The sequence below is a fragment of the Lactuca sativa genome, chromosome 8 (genome assembly GCF_002870075.4).
Source record: "Lactuca sativa cultivar Salinas chromosome 8, Lsat_Salinas_v11, whole genome shotgun sequence".
NCBI classification, from domain to species: domain Eukaryota; kingdom Viridiplantae; phylum Streptophyta; class Magnoliopsida; order Asterales; family Asteraceae; genus Lactuca; species Lactuca sativa.
Genome location: NC_056630.2, coordinates 196165326 through 196185954, shown reverse-complemented (window position 1 = coordinate 196185954; position 20629 = coordinate 196165326). Strand labels below are relative to the sequence as shown.

The following is a 20629-nucleotide window of genomic DNA, read 5'->3' as shown; positions in this document are numbered from 1 at the left end:
AAGACTCATGCTTGGATCAGGGAAAGTCACAAGGTTACCAAGAAGCTAGTAATTGGTCTTGTTTTATTTAAGTATGTCGTTACCATTGTTTCGGTAATGACTAATGAGATGATTGTTATTCCAACCCTAGTGGTCATATCAAATTGAGTCCGACTACGAGGAGTTTGTTATGTGGTTCATGGAACCAACTTCGATGTAACATCTGACCTAAGGCAGAAGATTGAAATCAATGTGATCGATAGCATCACGCTTGTTGTTAAGGAAGCTTGTAGCTAGAAATGCTACATGCAAAAAATGTGATTATTTCGCATTAGAATATGAAGGAAGGTATATTCCATTCTGGAAATTGACTCTAAGAGACCTGAGTTTAAGCGTTGCATCATACGATGAGAGGTCATTAGAACATGACCCATTGGTATGTTACAATAAATGAAGGAAAGTACTTATTTTAAGAAGAAGAAGGGGTCCTCAGTAAAGATTTATTTTGTAACTCGAAGGTTACAATTGAAAGTCCAACATAGTATGAAGAGCAGATGCAGGATTGAGCACTACCTGCTATCGAGAAGTCCAAGAGTTAGATACTCTTTCGAGGAAAAATAGAATTTATAGGTATTACCTAGGATGAAGAGATAACGTATGGAATCATTATACAAGTCTTATTTCGTTGATGATTCCGGGACATAATCATCCTAAGGGGGAGATAATTGTAACGCCTGTAGATCCACGCTAGTCAATTTACAGATGATAAGCATCAAAAATGACTTTTTGATGGAAGATTATTTATAAAGATTAATCTTAACTAAGTTATAGTATATGTTACAAGGATTTCGTACATATAAAAAACGCCGAAATCCGAGTTATAACGAAGAAGTTATGACGTGTCGAAGTTTCGCAACAGAACCGATACGACACAACGCGACGTAAATATTGAATTTATGTTAGACCGGTATTAGGCCTTAACGATCTAAATTAAAATCGTAGAATATGTTAAACTCAGAGCATGCATGAAAAGAACGCCCAAATCTGACTTCGTATGAGGAAGTTATGATTTTTCGAAGTTTCGGCTTAGCAGTGTACAACCCGAAGTTCGAATATGAGATCGGACGATATTTAGCCGAAACAATCTAAACGAGAATGGAAGATCTCGTTGATATTAGTCCAACGGTAAAAAGACAGACGAAAACGGACGTTAGATGAAGAAGATATGATTTTCTAACGAAGTTTTCCTGTCCCAGCCTACTAAAAATAATATATTAATAAAATATTAAACTTAAAATCAAAATTATCCAACGGAGTCTAAAAAAGAGTTGTAGAGCATAATCTCAGCTACTTGTGGATATAAAGAACGTCGAAAACGGAGCTCATATGCGAAAGTTATGATATTCTGAAGTTCGGGGCGCGAACCCCAAAGCTGTGTCAGAGTTCACGATGTGAAAACAGTGTTCACGACGTGAGCTGACTTCTGACACCTTCTGGAGCCTGACAGACGCAAGTTGTGAAGACGCATGCAGTGACGATCAAGTTCCACGACGTGATCTTTAGAAACTCACGACGTGAGGGTCAAAATCTAGCCCTATAAATAGAAATCAAGGGTCAGCCGATTTTGGTTGGTCCTCCCATACTCTTCCACTCCCGATACCCTCTTTAAGCCCTATTTTATACCCCCGAAGCCACGGTATCATCCCGAGAACCGAAGTGTGTCCCAAAGCCCCGAAGATCCCGAGAAGAAAAGTGCTTCCGAGCCGAAGCTCTTCCCGAGAGAAGCCTGGTGTTTGAAGATATTCTAGTTTCACCAAAGAAATACTACTCTTAGATCCACAGTGCTCTCCGATCATCTTCTGATCAAATGAGTGTGTAGTTACTTTCTCCTTACAAATAGATATGAAGTATTTGCTATGAAATACATGTTACGTGTTTATATATTGTTTTTTACTTAAGATGGATGTGAATGAATGTTTTAGACAGGTATTTAAATAGTTTTAAACTGTATACGTAATTTATATCTACAAATATGTTGGGTAGAACATGGATAGATGAAATAGTTGGTGTGTGATGAAATAATGTGATAAGATATAAGCGAGGATATAATGGTGATGATAATTAGGTGATGACAGCTATGTGATGAATTACGAGTCCAGGCGAGGTTGTGGCTGCGTATTCATGCGATGATAGTCTAACCCTTATTATGATTTACGAGTCCAGGCGATGTTGTGGCTGCGTAATCATGCGATGATACCCTAACCCTTACTAGACACATATTGAGGGAGTGATCCTCAAATTAGTATTGTTTATGCGATGTAGGTGATGATCCTTAGGAAAAGTTCTTAGGAACTAACATATAAGGAAATAAGATGTAAGGATATGAGAGGTAAATAGGATATAGGAGATGACCCTTAGTATAATATCTTTAGGGAAGATTAAACAAAGATAATGGGGATGGGCAATTGGATTGATTGTTTGATGATTAAATATAATAATTATATTTTTGTGGGTTGAAAACCCTGTATTCTCACTAGGCTCTCAATCCTGACCCACTCAGTTTTCTTTGTATTACAGGTAATGGCACAAGAGTATAAGTTGGTGGACTTGATGAGAGATTTTGGATTATAGATCAGTAGTTATAAATAACTGTTGTAAGGTCTATTTTATATTGTTTATGCTTTCAGTATGTATCGGAACATGACATCCCGAGATTTTATTATTTAATGAAAAGTACATTCTCTTTGAGAAATGTTTTGATAAAGTTTTGTCATATCTTGTTTGGGAACAAATTCCGCAACTGATTTCTTTAAAAGATTACTCTGATTTATAAAACAAAGCATAAACAAATCGGTCTTTTCAGGCCGTGAAATTTGGGGATGTCACACCAGGGATCAAGCCAGACATAAGTTGTGGGCCCATGAGGCAAGCCAGTCTTATGCTATAGGCTTAGGGGTAATCCAGTCTTTTAGTTGTGGACCCATTACATGTTGTTATTATATTTGTGCTATTTGATATGTATCTGTATTTTGGGGGAACTCACTAAGCTTTGGGCTTACAGTTTTGGATTATGTTTCAGGTACTTCATATGATCACGGGATGGCGAAGATGTGATTGTACACCTCCCCATATTTTGTTTTCTGATCTTGGAAATTATTTGATGTTGCAACATATGTTGAAAACAATTTGTAAACAATGATGGTTTTGAGTTTATGTAAAAAGTTAAAAATTTTCAAGAATTTTATGATTGTTACAAAAAAATTAAATTTTTTGATTTTTTTGACTTTCTTTTGACTTTTTTGACTTTTGTTGACCGATTAATTAACCCGTCAAACCCGATTAATCACTAATTTCTGGAAAACACAGTAATCCTAATCGGTCGGAGAACGTCAAGCAATGAAAAATTGTAAAAAAAATTATTCGGACAAAACGTTAAAACTTAAACGAATAAAACATCAAAACCAAAAGTATTACAAATACTTTATAATATTCTATATAATTGATTTAAAATAATATATATATATATATATATATATATATATATATATATATATATATATATATATATATATAATTATTTGATAATTAACTATTTAAATACAAATAAAAAAAGTAAATTATTATGTTGTCATGAGTTAACTGTATAATATAAAATTATTATGTAATCATTGGTTATAGGATTAGACACTAAATCCAATAAAATATCCAGAATTTTCAACAATTAGAAGGGGAGTCGTTATACGAAGCTTGGGAACATTACAAGAGATTGTTACGACGTTGCCCTCAACATGACTTCAATGAGTAACAAGAAATCTCGATATTTTATGATGGAGTCAATGTGTGTACTCGCCAACTACTAGACTCTCAAGGTCCTATGACAAAGAAGGCTCTGACAACAAATAAAGCTTTAATTGAAGAATTCACCAATCATTCAAGGGAGTATCACAACCCTAGGGGGGGATATCACAAGAACAAGAGTGAATGGAGATGGAGCTTCTGAAGTCCTAAGAATGGTAATGGTAAAGCTCGATGCCATGGAAAATAGGCTCACGAAGGTGGATGAATCCATTAATATCGTACATGATAGATGCAGAGATTGTGGAGGACCTCATTCTACAATGGATTGTGATGTGGACTACAAGAGAGAACAAGATGTGAAAGAAATTCAAGAACTTAAGCATGATCTCTACCAAATTGAGCAAGTCCAATCCAAGAAAATAGATGCTCTCGATTCAATGTTATTCAAATTCATGGAAGTTAGCGAAATAAGACATGATGCAACTGATGCAACACTTAGAGTTCAACAAGCATCTATTTTGAGCATCCACACACAAGTTGGGCAATTAACAAAACTGGTACAAGAAAAGTTATCGGATCTACTTTCAAGAAAAGTCGAGTCAATCCCTATAGATCAAGTCATGTCCGTTGACACAGAAGAAGAAGACGAATTGGAGCATATGGAGGACCTCGAAGATCATTCTAATCAGTCACTAGAAATAAAAAAGAAAGAAGCAGAAGAGTGTCGTGATTTTGATAGTTAACCACAACGTGGAAGCAATAGTGCCACATCGTGGAAAAAAATGATTATGACTTTTCTGTTGTTGAGCCGTATCGACCACCTCTTCCTTTCCCATCCCGTGCCAAGGAAAATCTGGTAGAGCAAGGAAACACAATGTTCATGGAGCATAAAGAACTTAAAGATGAATTGGAAAAAGAAGTGAATTACTCAAAACCTCCAGTGTCAACGCCAATGATGTTTGAGGTGTTTTCTTTTACAAGACAACCAAATCTAGTAACAGAGGCGATTGGCGAAAAAGAAGAAGAGATTGATGAGTCCAATTTTGACAAGAAAAACCTGAAAAGAGAAAAGACAAAAGCTAAAGACATGGGAATGAGGAAAGAACCCAAGCAAAAGCACAAAGAAGATGTCAACCCATCAATGCAAGAAAGATCAAGAAAGGCATTCAACAGACGGGTTTCCTACAAATGAACAAGGCTTAAGATGATGGAGAACGGGGAGGTTACACTTCCACCTGACGCAACGTAGAGTGGGAAGGAGTCCGTCTCACGACTCTTCAAAAAGAAGCGCTTCTCAGGAGGCAACCCGATGTTTTTAGCGTTTGCATTTTCTTTTCTTTATTATTTAGTTTTAGTTTTATTTTTCATTTTAGTTTTATTTTACCTTAACCGAATGATGATGTGTTTCTCTAACTCTTGATCTTATTTGGTAGTGTTGAACGAAAGTGAAGCAGTAAAGGAGCTTACTTTGAAGAAGTCATGCGATTTTTGAAGATCATAATTGAAGAACAAGTTTTTTTTGAATAAGTGTGGGGTTCCCACATAATGAAGAGAAAAGCATTTTGAAGCATATTTACTGAAAAGAATAGTGGGAATGGTCTTACACATTACAAAGAGTCGATGCCCACCTGTTTCAATCTTAGAAGATTCTATGAGAAGACACCACAACGTTGACATCATCAACACATCGTGGCAAAAAATTTAATCGCGACTGAATCTGACTACACCACGACGTGGCATCCTTAAACCACGTCGTGGCGACATTATTTTGCTTCACCTTCATGACCATTTGCTCAACACCACGATGCGGTGTTGCTTCCTACGTCGTGGCAGCGGTTCACCACATTTTTCAAGAATGGTTCTTTGATTTCATTCAATCTGACACATTTGCTTTTACTAGACGAAGGTCTAGAAGTACTGTTTCCAACAATTATACGAGAAGTCTAAGCTTTCCACACAAGTCTCAGAGTTTGATCTTGCCACTACTACCCAAGGGGAGTATGTTCCAATTCTTCCTTTTTAATTTTTTATGTTCTTTAATTGTTTTAGTATGCAATAGGGACATTGTATCATTTAAGTGTGGGGTAGGGGTTGAAAAAGTAAATTGCTAGAAAAGTTTAAGTAAGTTGCTAAAAAAATTAAAATTATAAAACTAAAAAAATTAAAAAATTAAAAATAGATTTGAAATGATAATCTAAAAATTGATCTAGTATTAGTTTAAACATAAGTTGCTAGTGTTGCGTGGGATGATCCGATGCGAGCTCAAATGTTTAATTGAGCCAACATATGTTATAGTATATTTGTGGCTTCCCAAGTTTTAGTGAAAAGTCATGAGATATGAAAGACAATTTGGTAGTTTATATGGTATAAAATTTTTTGCATCATGTACCTGAAATCTATCCAGGAGAGCTTATGTAGTCATTGCACTTAGACTAATATCTCTAACCAATAAAGGTTGAAGTTAAGCTCCTTTGCTTAAGCATATAGGTTTTGAGTGGAAAAAGTGAGATATATATAAAGAAAAAAAGAGAGATATTACCGAAAAGTTGAAGAATTGAGAAGCTGTCAAAGTATGAAATTCAAAGATCAAAATTCTAAAGAAATTCAAAAGTTGAAGATACCAAAAATCAAACAAAAAGGTGGTGAATTCAAAGAAATCAAAGATCAAATATCAAAGAAGTGAAAATTCCAAAGAGCTCCATTGTGGTATCAAAAGTTGTAATTTCTAGATTATGTATGCTTAGGATGCTGAACAAAAATACCTTGAGGTTAAGAAAGATTTTTGAGGATTGATTCGGAGGGTTGCAAAAATAAGTGTTGTATAAGCTAAGGGATAAAGGTTCATAAGGATTGTGAGTATTTAGGATTGGGAAGTTATTAGGAGATTTAGAAACAAATATGCGCATATCGGTCTTGGTATAATGGCTGAGTTCAAAATGGATTATTCTATGTGATGATGGTGATGAAGGTTTGAATTAAAAAAAATATATATTTTTGCATGGGGGCAAGCAAATGCTAAGTGTGGGGTATTTTGATATGTGCATATCTACATATATATATTTTACATCATATCTTAATATTATTAGCTATATTTATGCTTATTATAGAACAAAAGTTACTTATTATGTTTAATATTTTTTATTTAGCATAAAAGACATGCTTGGAAGCAATATGGAAGTTGGAAGCAGGAAAATGCGAGCTTAGGCAAGAAGAGGACACAAGAAGGATGTTGGTGGATAGCTTGACCCTTCCTCAGTATTTTGACGATATCTCATGACTCGTAACTCCGATTTAGGCGATTCAAAATGATACGAAAACTAGACACAATTTCGGACGACTTTCGTTAGAAAAGGGGGATTTCCAACCACCACAACATGGTGAATTGAATCTTCACGATTCTTGATGCTGGCATGGAGAATACGGGATAAACACCAGGACCACGACGTGGTGCCATTACCATGTTGTGGTGGCCAGATTTTAGGCAAGTATATATATCCGAACATTATGATAAATTGGGGGACTTGGAGGTGACTTTCTGGAGAAGTATTGTGACAAAAACCCTTCTAAGAACCCTTTGGGGTCGGTTTTGAAGCTAGGAAGTTGATTGGAGCAAGGATTCACATCTACACATTCGATTTGCTTAGTTTAATGATGTTTAGCTTAGTTTACCTTATGTTTATGTGTTCATCAACTGTAATTATGGGCTAAAGACCCTTGCTTTTGTTTAGTTAAATGAAACCCAAAACTATGAGTTAGTTTCTTACTTTATGGATTATATGAATTTGGTTTATGCATGTGTTTGATTATCTTACCTAGCATGTTAAAGTTTGTAACTTTTTTTGCTTAATTTCAAGTGTAGTGTAGCTTAGTGACCATTAAATTACATGAACTTGGATACCTAGTGATATAATGACCATTAAATTGCTAGAGCTAGGATCGACCAAATATTAGATAAGTAATAAAATAACAAAGTTAGATATGCTAGAGAACATAATTGTGACCATAATTGCGTTTGTTTAGATAAATCTTACATAGCCCATCTATTATGAATAACTAATTTTGTGTTTTGCTTGTGTATGACCATACAAGGTAGTTTATGTATTGGTGAAAATTGTGACATCCCCAATTTCCACGGCCAGAAAAGACCGATTTTGTTTATGCTTTATAAAAATCAGAGTACTTCATTTCATAAAGATGTTGCGGAATTTGTTCCCAGAAAAACACGATCAATACGTTATCAAAACATTTTCCAAGAAACGTATTTTATTCATTTTACAATGTTTGGGATGTCATCGTCAATACAGAAACATAAGCATAAACGGAACTTACATTTATTTACACTAGTGATCTACATCTCTTAAATCTCTTAGTGTAATGTGACGTCGTATCAACACCTGTGATATAAATAAACTTAGTGGGTCAGGTTGGGAAACCTGGTGAGTACATAGGGTTTTCAACCCACAATAATATAATTATTATGTTTAAACAATCAAACAATCAACCCAATTACCCATCCCCATTATCTTCTTTACTCTTAAGGATTTATCCTAAGAGTCATCTATCCTGCATTCGTTTATTCCGAAGTCCCTTACTTCCAGGGTTATAGGACTGGCAATAAATCCATATTTGCCAATGTTCGTTCGTAAAGCACTAATTCCATAGCTGCTATAGTCTACTCATCGGGTACTAAATCCATAGCTACCAGTGTTTATCTAATAGGTACTAAGTCCATAGCTACCAATTCCTAACAGGTACTAAATCCATAGCTACCGGTGTTTGTCCAATAGGCACTAAGTCCATAGTTGTCGATGTTTATTAGGCACTAAGTCCATAGCTGCCAATGTTTACTCACATCCTCTTTTATCTCTCATCATTCATCTACCCATGTCATGCCCAACATATTTTTATATATAACATACGTATACAGTTTAAATCCTTTAAAACATGTATAAAGTGTTCATCCAACATAGACAGCAAGTATTCAGATAATATGCACACATAGCACGTAGTTTATATAAAATACTTCATATCTATGTGTAAGATGAAAGGGACTATGCACTCACTTGATTAGGTGGTGACTCGGCACTCGGACAGCACTTCGTTACTTCTTAAAACAATTTTTCCTTGACCAAAACCTAGTATTAATACCACTAGAGTTTAGTTTTAACGTTAATCGCGACTAATTAATAGTCTAGCTATTATTACTGTTATATAAGCGTTAAATAACACTCAATATAACTCATAATAATAGCCTAAATAATTATTTTAAGGTCCTAATAATGTTACTATAATTAAATAAAAGCTATATTAAATATAGTATAGGCGTAACTCACTTACAACGGGTTTTTATTAAAAACCGGGCTTCGCTGGAGCAGCGTTTCCGAGCCGAAAGCTTTTCTTCTCAGAGCCGTCGGGCGCTCTGGGGCTTTCTTCTCGTGCTAGGGAGGTTCCCTAGACTTGGGAGGGGTTTAGGGAGGTTAGAGAGAAGTTAGAGAGAGAAAGAAAGGTTTGAAGGTGTGAGGAAATAATGAAGAGTTCATCTCTTATTTATAGGAAGTGTATAGTAAAGTAGTCTCCAAGCTTCGTCCGTAACTTTTGCATACAAGCTCCGTTTTTTTCTGTCTTTTTACCGTTGAGTTCCTATTAATGAGATCTTCAACTTTCATTTAGACCTCGTTAGCTAATTCTCGGATTTACAAAACTGTATCGAATTCGTCACGCTCGAAAAGTAGAGACTAAGCTTCGTCTATATCTTTCGCATACGAGCTCTATTATCGACTTTCTTTATATCCATGCTTTGGTATTTACAAGTGCTACAACTTTCATTTAGATCCCGTTGGCTAAAAATCGACCGATCTAAAATTCAGATTTCGGGCTGTGCACTAATATGCTAAATCTTAGAAAAATCATAACTTCCTCATACGAAGTCAGATTTGGGCGTTCTTTTTATCGATGTTCTTAGTTTAACATATTCTACAAATTTCGTTTATAGCACTAAGGCAGAATTTTGCTCTATCGTAAATTCACTATTTACGCTTCCCAATATCGTGCCGGTTCTGTTGCGAAACTTCGACGGGTCATAACTTCTTCGTTATAACTCGGATTTCGACGCTCTTTATATGTATGGAAACCTTGTAACATATACTAAAACTTGGTTGAGATTATTTATTCTTAATAATCTTTTGTCGAAAAGTCGTTTTCGACCCCTATTGCCTCTAAATTGACTAGCCCGGATATATGGGCGTTACAATTATCTCCCCCTTAGGATGATTACGTCCCGAAATTATCAACGAAACAGGATTGGATAATGACTCCATACGTTACTCTTCAGCCTAGGTAATAACTGTAACTTCTATGTTGCTTCGAACGAGTATCTAACTCTTAGACTCCTTGACTGCAGGCGGTGCTCGGTCTTGCACCTGCTCGTTAGATTTTCAATCATGACCTTCGTGTCACAACCTCATTCTTTATCAAAGACTCCTTCTTCTTCTTAACAAACTTAGGATAAGTTAATTTAATTAATACAATTGACCGATGTGTCATATTCTAATGACCTATCATCATATGTAGCAATGCTTAGACTCAAGTCTCTTAGAGTCAAATTCCAGAATGGAATATGCCTTCCTTCATCGTCTAATGTGATATAATCACATTTTAACATGTAGCATTTCTAGCTACCAACTTCTATAACAACGAGCGTGATACTTCTATTGATCGCTTTGATTTCAATCGTTTGGTTTAAGTCGGACGCTACATCAAACTTGGTTCTCTGAACCACGTAACCTACTCATCGTAGTAGGACTCAATGTGATATGACCACTAGGGTCGGGATAACAACAATCTTCTTAGTCATTACCGAAACAATGGTAACGACATACTTGAATAAAACAAAATCAAGTACTAGTTTCTTGGTAACCTTGTGACTTTCCCTGATCAAAGTATGAGTCTTGTGCTTCTGGTAGTATAGGCCTCTACTACCATTCACACCTACTCATACTCGTCCCAAGTATCGTCTCGTAGTTTTCCAAGTCACCATAAAAGAAAATCACATAACAATTTAACACACCAGATAACAAAACGAAGATTTTATTATTTCTTGAAACTATTACATAGGTGTTCAAGTTCACCCTAGACTATGCCTCTGATGGGCTACATCTTACGATACTATGGCTACTGCATAACTTGATCTTCGGATATAAAGTCCTCATCCTTGATTCCTCACATGGTTTTCTGCTTCGTCGAGGATCATGTGAAATGCCCTTGGCCTTAGTGGTGTTTCTGGTCTTCCTGCTTTATTTTTCCTTGGGCAGTCTCTGGACATGTGCCCCTTGCCTCCACATCCGTAGCATACTTTATCATTATGTGTGCAGTCCTTGGAATAGTGGCCAGTCCTCCCACACTTGTAACAAGTCGCTTCTTCCTTGCACTTCCCACAATGCTTCTTCTTGCATTTATCACACCATCTCGCTTCACCTCTATTTCCTCCTCCAAGCTTTGAGAATTTGCTTTCCTTGTTGGACCTTGAAGATCCTTCAAACTTCCGCTTCTCTCCTGCCTTATCTTTTTCTAGACCCTTTTCTCTTATCTAGGCCTTTACGTTCTTAGCTGCCCTAACAGCTGTTTTCAAGGTAGTTGCCATTTTGACCATTGGGCCAAAGTCAGTGGGCAGTCCATTAGCAAACCTATCAATCTTGGAGAGTTCAGTAGGCACCAAGTGGGGGAATAGCTTCATCCTCTTGGTGAATGTGGTGGCATACTCATCAACACTCATCTTCCCTTTCTTCAGGTTCTGAAACTCGTTGTTTAGGTCTATCAGATCTATCTCCGAGCAGTACTGCATTTTCAACTGTTCCAAGAACTCTTCCCATGACATCCTTAAGGCTTCTCCTCGTGGCATCGTATCTGCCAATAGCTTCCACCAGCTCAAGACTCCAGTTTTCAGTTGTCTTACGGCGAAGACGGTCTTCTGTTTCTCACTACAGTTGTAGCTCTCAAACACCATTTCCGTCTCGGAGATCCAATCCATAATCTCAACAGGCTTTGGGCTTCCTGAGAGACTTGGTGGTTTCGCACCCAAGAAATTCTTGTACATTCGCCCATCCTTGTCATTTCTCCTCTCCGGGCCATCTTGAGTCCCCACTTGACTCACTTGGCGGCTGTAGTTCCCTTCCTCCGATTGCTCGGGAATCAGCTCGGGTTGCTCAGTGGGCATAGTAGGTTCGTCCCTATTTGACATCCTCCTCATTTCTTCCTTTTGTTCAGCTAGCATAGTCCGAATCATGGCTTGAACTCCAGCCATGGTGACTGGCTCAGGTGCAACTTCTTCTACAACAGGTATTTGCTGAACCACTAGGGGTTGGTTCCTATTCTCATTTGCATTCACATTCCGCTACTGGTCCTTGCCATCTTGATCTATACACTGAATAAGGTGAATCTAGAACTTTACTTAAGATTGACGTTTAAATCATCCTTATCACTCCGAAACGTTTACATGCTAGTTCTAATATCGTATTCGTACGTTTAGAATCCTAAACACATAAGGTTTCCAGATCCGGTCGGCAACAGACCATAGATCCGATCAAACTATAGCATAGCAAATCATTTAGCACATAAAAGCAATTTAGGCATCATTCCTTAAATAAGCTAGTGCTCACACCTCACAATCATCGCTTAGCATTCTTAGTTTAAGTCTAGAAATAAATCCAAATTCCTAGTTCGCTTAAACTAATGCTCTGATACCAACTGTGACATCCCCAATTTTCACGGCCAGAAAAGACCGATTTTGTTTATGCTTTATAAAAATCAGAGTACTTCATTTCATAAAGATGTTGCGGAATTTGTTCCCAGAAAAACACGATAAATACGATATCAAAACATTTTCCAAGAAACGTATTTTATTCATTTTACAATGTTTGGGATGTCATCGTCAATACAGAAACATAAGCATAAACGGAACTTACATTTATTTACACTAGTGATCTACATCTCTTAAATCTCTTAGTGTAATGTGACGTCGTATCAACACCTGTGATATAAATAAACTTAGTGGGTCAGGTTGGGAAACCTGGTGAGTACATAGGGTTTTCAACCCACAATAATATAATTATTATGTTTAAACAATCAAACAATCAACCCAATTACCCATCCCCATTATCTTCTTTACTCTTAAGGATTTATCCTAAGAGTCATCTATCTTGCATTCGTTTATTCCGAAGTCCCTTACTTCCAGGGTTATAGGATTGGCACTAAATCCATAGTTGCCAATGTTCGTTCGTAAAGCACTAATTCCATAGCTGCTATAGTCTACTTATCGGGTACTAAATCCATAGCTACCAGTGTTTATCTAATAGGTACTAAGTCAATAGCTACCAATTCCTAACAGGTACTAAATCCATAGCTACTGGTGTTTGTCCAATAGGCACTAAGTCCATAGTTGTCGATGTTTATTAGGCACTAAGTCCATAGTTGCCAATGTTTACTCACATCCTCTTTTATCTCTCATCATTCATCTACCCATGTCATGCCCAACATATTTTTATATATAACATACGTATACAGTTTAAATCCTTTAAAACATGTATAAAGCGTTCATCCAACATAGACAACAAGTATTCAGATAATATGCACACATAGCACATAGTTTATATAAAATACTTCATATCTATGTGTAAGATGAAAGGGACTATGCACTCACTTGATTAGGTGGTGACTTGGCACTCGGACAGCACTTCGTTACTTCTTAAAACAATTTTTCCTTGACCAAAACCTAGTATTAATACCACTAGAGTTTAGTTTTAATGTTAATCGCAACTAATTAATAGTCTAGCTATTATTACTATTATACATGGTTGCAGAAATCGGGATTAATCAGCGATTAATCGTGGATTAATCGCTTGGCGTTCTACAACCGTTGAGGATTAGGGCATTAATCGGAAATTTATGATTAATCGGGTTTTGGCGGGATTAATCGGCATTGGCGGGATTAATCAGTCAACAAAAGTCAAAAAAGTCGAAAAAATTCAAAAAAAAGGTCAAAAAAAATTTTAAAAATTCAAAAAACCATATTTCTTCTTTTACTCCAAAATTTTCAAGTTTTCAAATTTTCAAATATTATACCAAAATGTTCATATTTTCGTATTTCCAAATTACAATTTTTCTTATTTTCTAATTTTGAAGTATTTGTTTTACATAAGATATATTAATGTTTAATTAATTTTAATATTTTGTTAATAATCTATGGTCCCCGACTAATCCTCGATTAATCCCCGCCAAGACTGATTAATCCCTTAACACCAGTTGACCGTCGAGCTACCGTCAAGCGATTTTTACAACCTTGCTATTATATAAGCGTTAAATAACACTTAATATGACTCATAATAATAGCCCAAATAATTATTTTAAGGTCCTAATAATGTTACTATAATTAAATAAAAGCTATATTAAATATAGTATAGGCGTAAGTCACTTACAGCGGGTTTTTATTAAAAACCAGGCTTCGCTGGAGCAGCGTTTCCGAGCCGAAAGCTTTTCTTCTCGGAGCCGTCGGGCGCTCCGGGGCTTTCTTCTCGTGCTAGGGAGGTTCCCTAGACTTGGGAGGGGTTTAGGGATGTTAGAGAGAAGTTAGAGAGAGAAATAAAGGTTTGAAGGTGTGAGGAAATAATAAAGAGTTCATCTCTTATTTATAGGAAGTGTATAGTAAAGTAGTCTCCAAGCTTCGTCCGTAACTTTTGCATACAAGCTCCGTTTTTGTCTGTCTTTTTACCATTGATTTCTTATTAATGGGATCTTCAACTTTCATTTAGACCTCGTTAGCTAATTCTCATTCTATCTCGGATTTACAAAATTGTATCGAATTCGCCGCGCTCGAAAAGTAGAGACTAAGCTTCGTCCATAACTTTCGCATGCGAGCTCCGTTTTTGTGTGTCTTTTTACCATTGAGTTCCTATTAATGAGATATTCAACTCTCATTTAGACCTCGTTGGCTAATTCGAATTCTATCTCGGATTTACAAAACTGTATTGAATTCGTCGCGCTCGAAAAGTAGAGACTAAGCTTCGTCCATATCTTTCGCATACGAGCTCTATTATCGACGTTCTTTATATCCATGCGTTGGTATTTATGAGTACTACAACTTTCATTTAGATCCCGTTGTCTAAAAATCGACCGATCTAAAATTCAGATTTCGGGCTGTGCACTACTATGCTAAATCTTAGAAAAATCATAACTTCATAATACAAAGTCAGATTTGGGCGTTCTTTTTATCGATGTTCTTAGTTTAACATATTATACGAATTTCATTTAGAGCGCTAAGGCTAAATCCCGCTCTATCGTAAATTCACTATTTACGCTTCCCGGTATCGTGCCGGTTCTGTTGCGAAACTTCGACGGGTCATAACTTCTTCGTTATAACTCGAATTTCGAGGCTCTTTATATGTACGGAAACCTTGTAACATATACTAAAACTTGGTTGAGATTATTTATTCTTAATAATCTTTTGTCGAAAATTCGTTTTCGACTCCTATTGCCTCTAAATTGACTAGCCCGGATCTACGGGCGTTACAAAAATATTAGTAACTTTATACTTGAATTGCTAATTACAATAACTAATGGATTAGTGTCTAAGTCCATAACTAGTTTTGGTATGTACTTGACCCGGTTATAGCATGGTCCTTTCGGGTTGCCTTTACACTAGTGACTAGACAAGATGACTGTTGAGGAGAGAGACTGATTTATTGTTAAGAATAATAAATTGGGGAATAAATATGATTTGTTAACATATTATATGAATAATATATTAATTTGGAATCATATTATTAATTAGTGTTTAATCAGAAATTAATTATGAATTAATTTTGGGATTAAAGGAATTAATTAAAAGTGTAGGGTCTGTTTTGTAATTATTTGATAGTTGAGACTTTGGGCCATTGGATCACCTTTATTAAGGCTTGGCCAAAAATCCTAGAAGGATCTAGGAGTTTTCGTCCAAGGGCTTAAGGAAAGGAGTCCATGGGTTTGCTTAGGCCCTAAGCTAAAGGATTAGGGTTTCCACCTTGAAACCCTCGTTGACTTCAACTATAAATAGCACCCTAAGGCACTTAAAATTGGTACCCCTTGGATGAACCCTAGTAGAGCCGATTTTGTGGGCTTGTTACCCTCCATCCTCTCTCTTACATTCATCCTCTCACTCAAGTGTGTTTGTGAGCCATTAGAGGTACCACTTGTGGTACTTGCTTTCAAAAGCTAAGGAGATTCAAGAAACAAGTTGTTATTACTACATAACAACAAAAGGTATGTATTCTATTCTTTTATATGAATTTCAAAAATTCTAGAAGCATGCTAGGTATATTTTTGTGTTCATAAATTTATATGTCTAATAGTGAAAACATTGATCCAATTAGGGTTGCATGCACACATATGATTGTTTGTATAAGACCCATCAGTGGTATCAGAGCTTTTAGTTTTGTTTTCAATTAGATTTCATACAAGAGTATGAATATGATAAATTAGGGTTTATGGAAAATAAACCCTAAGGGCTTGATTTTCAAAATTAGGGTTCCTAAACCCAAGTTTTCGAAATTTTGTTAGGGTTTCCCAAACCCTTTCCTTAGGCCCCAAGATTTCGAATTTAGGGTTGTCTAACCCTAGGGTTTAAGAAATTGCCTCCTCCCCAAGATAAGATTCCTAAATTTAAGGGATTAGGATAATGCCATATCTTATAATTATCCCTTTAATTCTTTAAAAAGGTAATTAAAGATTTTTTGAATATTCCATCCCAAATTTTCGAATTTTAGGGGATTAAGGGATTAGGTTAAATTAATTTTTTTGAATATTCTACCCAACCGACCCGTTCCGAATTCGGGTAGAATGGGTCGGGTAGAACGGGTAACGGGTATGAACATTCAGGTAATAGGTTAACCCGATAATAATATAGGTTGGGTTTTAGGTATGAATATTTATTTTCGGGTATACCCGAATACCCAAATTCGTTTTTTAGATAATACCAAATACAAAATGCAGTCACGTACGCACACTTCAAATAAAACAAAACCTTTTGTTTCCTTCTTATGAACAACGGCTCGATAGTCGACACAAACTTGCAAAGGGAATTCAACGCTGAAGAAAAAGAAAAAATTCGAGCTTTTATTAAAAAAACGTTGGTAGGATTTGTTTGACCACCGATACTTGGACTTCTACACAACAATCAAGTTATATGTGTCTCACCACCCACTTTGTAGACAATGAATGGAAATTGAAAAAAAAGTGTTCAGTTTTTATCCTCAAGAGAGTCATTGTGGGGTTGATATTGGATTAGTGGTTGAGAACTGTTAAATGTATTGCGGAATAAAAAACGTTTTCATAATTTCCGTTGACAACGCAAGTGCTAATGACGTGGTAATTGAGTATATATGTACTTGTTAATTGTCTAGAGTATTTTCCTACCCAATTCTTTATTAAACCAACTAACATGTAAAAAAAATTATCAATAAGTGTCACTTAATAAAATTTTGGGTATACCCGATAATTACCCGACCCGACCTCAAACCCGAATTCACGAAACCCGAAAACCCGAATTACAATATAGGTTGGGTATCGAGTATTATTTTCTTAAAGAATTACCTGTTCTACCCGAAACCCAAAAAATTTTATGCATTCGAGACCCCTACTCTCAGTCGGGCTGGGTCTTTACCCTAAATGGAGGAGAAATTACTTGGAAGAGTTCCAAGCAAGAAACAGTAGCTGATTCAACTTGCGAATTAGAGTACATAGTAGCAAGTGAGGCGACAATGGAGGCTATATGGCTAAAGAACTTCATTGGAGACCTTGGAGTTGTACAAGCTATTAAGGATCCTATGGAGATTATCTATGACAACGAGGGTGCAATTGCCTTAGCTAAGGAACCAAGGGATCACAACAGATCCAGGCACATCGACAGAAAATACCACTTCATTAGACATCGGATAGAAGAAGGGCTCCTCGTGGTAAAGAGGGTATCATCGGATGAGAACCCAACAGATCCCCCAACGAAGAGACTGTGTAGGGTTAAGCATTTACAGCATGCGAGGTGTATCGGGCTGAAGGATGATATTAGTTTTACAGATTAGATAGTTATTTCTGAAACTTGTAAAATGTAATTGACATTTGATGATTAAATAAAAGTTTTTGTTTATTTATAAGTAAAGTGTTGCTATCTTGTGTCAATTGTTTACTATTGTTTCAATTTTGCATGTTTTGACTTCTAGAACAATATCTTTATTCAAACTCTCCACAGTCAGTCATATGTTGAAAGTAGATATGAATCAAGACTATCATGAATTGGACTTGTAGATGTCTAGGATGTTAGACATAGCAAAAGTTGCTACAACATTAATGAGTGCTCATAAGTTCTGAGTATTGGATTCAACCCATGCCCACTTGTTTTACTTCATGGAATTTATCTTGAGTGATTGTGAGATGGTAATATCATATAAGTCTTCAAACCTAGAGATATGAGTTGTTTATTATGAGTTGGTTGTGCATTGATTGTACAAAAACGCATTGGTAACTTGATGTTATAAAACGTGCTTTTGTGTATGATTCAACAAGTAGTTAGTACAAGCATATGAGTTGAAGTTTATCCGTTCCTTTTAATCCTTGGAGGATGAAAAGAGATATCTGGGCCCCTCAATGATTTTGTTTTGACCTATGTATCGGGCCCGGTCAGAACCAAATTGATGTGTTACGTTTAGTTCTATCTCAAACAAATCGGAAATCGTGAAACATATTGCTGGACAATAAGTACGACATTTTTCCATGTATTTGTCCATTAGATATCTAGAAAAGAGGATTATATGATCACTTATCTTAAATGGTGCATCATCATCTTAGTTCCGCGAGACATTGAAAGAGCTACGATTGCTGGTCGGTTCTTGAAGTCATACCTGTAACTATAGTTATTAGACTTATCCAAGTGGGAGACTGTTGGATAAGGTGTCTAAGTCTATAACTATATTTATTATGTGCTTGACCCGGTTTGGCATGATCCATTTGGGTTGCATGACGTCATAACAATTGGATAGACAAAATGAGAAAAGGACACTTACAGTTTGTTAATATATTATAAGTTCTAATATATTAATATGAAATCATATTATCTAATTAGTATTGATCAAGAATTAATTTGAAATTAATTTTGTGATCAAAAGGAGACTAATTAAATATATGGGGATTGATTTTAAATCATTCATTCTTGTATAGTGGGCTTATGGTTCATGATTCACTAGATTGGGCTAGGACCCATTGGGTGTTCCATGGAGGTTATAACCCATGGATCATGGAGGAAATGAAAAGCCATACACATTAGGGTTTGCATGGTGTAACCCTACATGTGACACACTATATAAAGAACCTCATATAGAGTAAAATCGGCACTAAGACAAAAAGGGTAAGGGCTAGCGGATTTTGTGATCAAGTGTTATTCTCTCAAGTTATTCCAAGAGTTGTGGTGTTGTGTGAAACATTTTAAGCGTCACATTTGGGGTGCTAGGCTCACAAGGTCTTAAGGAATCCAAGCTACAAGAGAGGTATGTCATTCTACTATTTTTTTATATTACAAGTACCCTATGACATGCTAGTTAGGATGAGAACCTTTGGAAAATCAAATTTTCATGAATATTAGAGAAAACATAAATCCTAGGTTTCTAGGGTTGCATGTACACCATAGGAGTGTTAGAATGCTCAAAACCCATCACTTTGTACCTTTAAAAACTCATAAAACTGAAGAGAATGTTAGATCTAAACTTGCTTCTTGCTTCTTTGCTTCTTTGTGAACTTCACTCTTCGCAAACTCCACCAAAACTCAATGAATAAGCTTAAAATTAAGAGAACATGCTCTCAAGCATGCATGAAGGATAGGGTTTCACTATGGAAGGAAGGGCTTGAGGTTGAAGAGGATGCCCTAAACCTAAATTTTAGGGGCTTAAATATGACAAAACCTTAAAACTTCATGGCCTTAGGTTGCACCAACTACCACATCGTGGTATTCTTATTACCACGCCATGACGACCATCCAAAACATGCATTTTATATCTTCCATTCCACAATGTGTCTATCCATCCTCCACATTGTGGTACTCAATCTTTCCCAAAAACCCTCCATTTGATTCTTCTAAGTTCTCCGCTGACCTACATAGTAAAATGGGTGTTACAATTCTCCCCTACTTAAATTAGATTTCTTCATCGACATCGGTTCGTACTTCCACTATCATACACTCTTCAAACTCCTAGTTGGTCCTCCTAACCCGAATCCATCAATGTGGGTTGAGACCACTTGAATACTAGCATTTGCAACCCTCAACATCAAGGTTTCCAAGATCATACTCATACGCCAATGCGAGCAAAGATTCCAAGGTCTGAATCACATCTATTACAACACCTATTGAACAGCCGACCATCACCCGACACTTCTGCCAACACTATTTAGTGAGAACTAGGAAACTGGTGGACCATCTTCGCACGACATCCTTAATCCATACCGATTAGAACATACTCATTTATCTGTAACCTGCAGATCCCGAAGTCTTACACAAACTTCATGTAGATAGAGCCTAAAGGTTTTTATCGATCGGATACCCTTCAGTATAATAAGTAACAACAAACTAAACTAAGAAAATAAAGGGAAAAAAAGTAAAGAACATGATAAATTCACCAAATTGTCTTTCACCAAGAAAGTGGTTGTTTTCATGAAGAAAATGGGTTGTCACAAAGACGATCACCAAGACATGACGACATAAAGCCATACATTAGGGTTTCACCCTAATGTTGTGTGTATATATATATATATATATATATATATATATATATATATATATATATAT

General features: G+C 36.2%; 1 non-coding gene across 1 annotated transcript; it reads right to left on the bottom strand.

Moving 5' to 3' along the window:
* Positions 1–3668: 3668 nt before the first annotated feature.
* On the bottom strand, positions 3669–3774 carry LOC111912674 (small nucleolar RNA R71). The gene has a single exon (XR_002857250.1). It is a non-coding gene; the product is annotated as a small nucleolar RNA R71 (small nucleolar RNA).
* Positions 3775–20629: the final 16855 nt, after the last annotated feature.